This window comes from Dioscorea cayenensis, chromosome 20 (assembly GCF_009730915.1).
Source record: "Dioscorea cayenensis subsp. rotundata cultivar TDr96_F1 chromosome 20, TDr96_F1_v2_PseudoChromosome.rev07_lg8_w22 25.fasta, whole genome shotgun sequence".
NCBI classification, from domain to species: domain Eukaryota; kingdom Viridiplantae; phylum Streptophyta; class Magnoliopsida; order Dioscoreales; family Dioscoreaceae; genus Dioscorea; species Dioscorea cayenensis.
In genome coordinates, this window is record NC_052490.1 from 27,699,109 (window position 1) to 27,703,974 (window position 4,866).

The following is a 4,866-nucleotide window of genomic DNA, read 5'->3' on the forward strand; positions in this document are numbered from 1 at the left end:
ATGGAAGAAACTTCATCTCCCGCCATTTAGATCTCTAGAAATCCGGCCGCCCTAGGTTCTTAGGCAAAAGAGCCTCCCCGAATTTTGACCCTACAAAATTTTATTATTGCCTAGATGATCTTAGGGTCATTTTATTTATCAAAATACCCCTAGAGCTATCACATCAATACCCAATCAACACCCACAAAATACAAAATCGCTAGATTTTTTCATTTGAACTTTTTTTTATAATTATATAAATAGCTTATTTGTTGCTTTTTTAACCTTTTTTAAATGTTATTAAAATAGAAAAAATTCTTTGAAATTAGAATTATTATTATTAAACTTAGAATTATTAAAGTGGAAGTTATTTCAAATTATTTTATTAATATCGTGATTATTAGTAGAGTTGGAATTATTGAAGTATGAATTATTTATTATAATTATTATTATTATTATAATAATAATTATTATTATTATTATTAATTTGGCATATTTTATACATAGAGATTTAATATTTTGAACTATCACTATTTTATACATTGTAAATAGATTGGTTAATCATTAGTATTTAATAATTATTTTGTTTTGTTTATGGCTTTTTTTATTTGAATAAATTGTTTTTATTTAAAAAATTACTTTTTAGTACAAAATAAAAAATGCATATATTATTTTGATTACATTATATATTTTTATTGTGTGTTAGGTAAGTAGTTTTATAATAACCATGTTGTTTACATAGAGAGTATGTATTATATTTATTAAGATCAACGTTTTCATTCATGTGCATACATCTGCTTCTATTCTTTGGTCATCCATCTTTACATCCTCATATAAGTTGAACTATCTAAAATAAAATAAAATAAAATAATAATTTTTAAAATTAAACATGTTTTTAAAAAATTAATAAATTTTGGAAAAATAATAATTTTTTTTAAATCAGGTTAAAAAATAACAAATGAATTATTTCAGTAATTATAAAAGTGAAAATGGGTCAAAATGCAAAAAACCACTATTTTTAAATTAAAAATGCCCAATCAGTGGTCCAATCAGCACATGAGTACTGACTGGACCCACAATTTGATGATTCTAGGCCCATTTTGACAAATAAAATGACCCTAGGATCATTTAGACAATAAAAATAAAAAGTGCGGTTAAGTAGGGAAATAGCCCTATAGTCTAATTTTCTTTACACCCATCAAGGAACTCTCCCATGGTGCATTCTATCTTTTCTTGTTTTGGCTACTGTGGCCTTGGCCAACATCATTTTGGTGCTTTGGTTGAGAGTGCCCATGATTGAGGGAATGACAACCCGTGCTCAAGCATTGGATGAACAACTGCCTTCCATCAATGAATAGTTGGCTCGTCATGACTCAGTCTTCTCTGAATAGTTGTCGCACCAAATTGCTATCATCCACAAGCTGGACTCCATGAGCATGAATGTCCAACAACACTCAGAGACATTGGAAATGGTGCAGAAGTCGCTAGCATCCGAGCAAGCAGTCCTGATAAAGATGTTGGGAAAGTTGGCTAGGATGGATAAACCACAACGTCAACCACCCCTACTAGGTTACTACCCTCAGCTTTAACCCCCAACCCCGTCTTCTCACTCACCACCAACTGTCAAATCGCAGAACACAATGCAATCCCTATCCAGGGCTCTGGGCATCCCTAAACTAGAGGTTCTGCAATTCACCAAGGACAATGTCCTAAGTTGGGTGTTCCAAATAGAGCATTTTTTTCAACTATCATTAGATAGACAGTGATAAAAAACTCAACATTGCGGCATTCTAAATGAATGGATCAGTACTACAATGGTTCCATTGGATGTTGTTTATATAAAAAAATTAATTAATTAGTTACTTGATTAATTATTAGAAACAAAAGATATACATATATATTAAATACATGTCCTAAATTTTAGTAAAAATTAAATTTTAAAATATGACTATCTTAATCACATGCAGGCATGCGGCCAAATCACAATGGAATTAAGATAATATATGGTTAAGATTAATAAATTTGATAATATTTGGCTATATTCCAAAATTGCCTAAGAATATAGATCTCAAAGGAATTTATAAACGTAAGATTAGTTAAAAGCACAGATCTTGAGGCAATCTAAAATACACAAAATCTCTAAATCAACCAAGACCATAGATCTCGAGATGATCTAAAATATTCAAATCTCAAGATCAGCTAAGAGCATAGATCTTGAGGCGATTTAAAATATTTAAATCTCAAGATCAACCAAGAGCATAAATCCTAAGGCAGTCTAAAATACATAAAGCTTAAGGTTTGCCAAGAGCACAGATCTTGAGGCTATCTAAAACACAAAAATCTCAAGATTAATCAAGAGCACAAATCTTGAGGCGATCTAAAATATTCAATTTTCATGATCGTCCAAAAGCACAGATTTAAGGCTATCTGAATATCTCAAATCTCAAGATTACTTATGAACACAAATCATGAGCAAATATGTATATAAATAATAAATAATTAATTAAATAATTAAAATAAAATAAAATATACATATATTGCTTGTGTTGCATATCACGAAGCAAAATAAAAAAAAATCAAATCAGATAAAGATAATATTAAAAAAATCAAATAAAAAAAATAAAAATAAAAAGAAAAATGAGGAAGTGTTTGACAAGGTCGGCCCACGATCAACCATCACGTGAAAAGATTTAAAAGGAGAGGAAAAAAGATCCAGAGGGGAGGAGAGAAGAAGATTTGAATAAAGAAAAAAGAAAAAGTTTGATTTATTTGTTCTTTTCTCTGCTATACACACACACACACACACACACACACACACACACACACTGATATATATATAAGAGAGGTCACTGCTTCATTTGCTACTGTTACCGCCATCGTTGCCCATCGCTCATCATCATCACCGAAGAAAATCGTTGTTGCCAGAGAAAATATTGAAGCCACAAACCAAGGAACAACTCTGTCCCTGTTGCCTTCTTTGCATTCGATCCCTTATCAGTTGGCTGCTCCTTTCACTTTCTCCTCTAGGGTTCACTTTCTCGGTGCCGTTAGGGGACCATGGGAGCTCTGGATGATGCACACCTTGATGAGGAGCTTCACTACGGTAGTGGTTTGTTGCTTGGATCTGAGTCTGAGATGCTCTGCACTCGCGAGATTGCGGATGTTGTGAATGCGCTACTGCTTGGCCTTGGGGAGAATTCGAGGAGAGAGGGATTGAAGAAGACCCCTCTCCATGTCACCAAGACTCCTCTCCTTGCGGGACACTGATATGTTCACATTCTGATAGTCTTACTTACCCCCTTTCAGTATTCGAAGCCATGGTGAATATATTCCATCAGGGCAATGTGTTGTGGGCTTAAGCAAGCTGTCAAGGGTAGTTGATGTTTTTTCCTGGAGGATTCAAGAACCACAGAGACTGCTGGCCAGTGAAATTTCTTCTGCTTTGTAGAGTAACATCAACCCTGCTGGTGTTGTTGTTGTTCTTCAGTGTTCGCACATTCAGTTTCCCGAAACATCAAAGTGCAAGGCCAACTTAAAAATTTCTTCGAAACTGGATATCCAAGTTCAAAGGTATACACACGGAGGAGAGTGAACCATATCACTTTCTTGCGCAATCCTAGTACCCGTTAAGATCTCTTGACATAGTGCCATGTGACGGAAGGAACCTGACTAATGCTAGATTTTCTCCCAATCTCGGCTTCTCACTAGGCAAAGCTTATCTCGGCGGGCCACACCACCCTCTCCTCCCTATCCTCTGTCTCTCAGGTTTAACTTGCTCATGATCTCAATGTTGCTAACATTTCAAAAGTTTTATCAGAAAGTTCTAGAATTAAAGTGCAGAATGGTGCTGTTGAATTTTGAGTTCAAACTGCATAGGATATGCTTTCAGAAGAGCAAACCCTAAGACACATATGTATATGTTCTGGAGATCTTGATTCTATACTTGGTGGTGAAATACACTATAAAGAAGTCATTGAAATAAGTGGAGTTCCAGGCATTGGTAAAACACAGCTGGGGATACAACTTGCTATCAATCTCCACATTCCATATGATTTTGGTGGGCTGGGAGGAAAAGCAAGATATATATAGATGTTGAAGGAGGTTTTATGGAAGAACATGCTTGTCAAATTGTTGAAGCAAGTATTTTAGATACACTTGATAATTTTGGATGACAATTGAAAGAAATTCTTGAAAAAAAAAAATTGAAGCCTGAAAGTTTTCTTGCAAATATCTTCTTTTTTCTACATATGCAGTTACACAGAGCAAATCACATTGATAAACTATTTAGAACAATACCTTGTAGAGCATAAATATGTGAAGATTGTGATTATTGACAGTCTCACTTTTTATTTCCATCAAGATTTTGATAACTTGGCCCTTAGAACAAGAGTGCTTGGTGGAATGCCACTGAAATTAATGAATATTGCAAAGAAATTTAGTTTGTCTATTGTTTTGATGAATCAAGTAACCACTAAGTTTACTAAAGGCTCTTTTCATATTTGGTTGCATTCATGCACAAATCAAGTCATTTTGTAATGGAATGGGAATGATCGACATGCGATCTTGATAACTCACCATATTTTCGCCCAGCTTCAGTGGAGTTTAAACATGAAGATTATAACAACCATCTCTTAATCCTAGGCTCAATATGAGCTCACTTGGTTTTATCACTTGGCATGTAAAAGTGGGTTATGGTTTGTTGTCGAGTCCCACAAGTGCACGGGTCGTCAAGTAATACCTCTCGTGCAAACACGAGAGGGTCATATTCCCAAGGGCCCAAGAACCTACTCTTACTTCCTCTTTGTAATGTTGTTTAACCTACTACTCGGAATGTGGCAATGAAGCTATAAAGAAGCAAATTGAATTTAAGTAGAATGTCTACAATGA

At 34.3% G+C, this 4,866-nt stretch overlaps 1 pseudogene; it reads left to right on the forward strand.

Annotated features, from left to right (window-relative positions):
* The first annotated feature begins 3,858 nt into the window (after positions 1–3,858).
* Positions 3,859–4,631, forward strand: LOC120251379 (annotated as a pseudogene).
* The last annotated feature ends 235 nt before the right edge of the window (positions 4,632–4,866 follow it).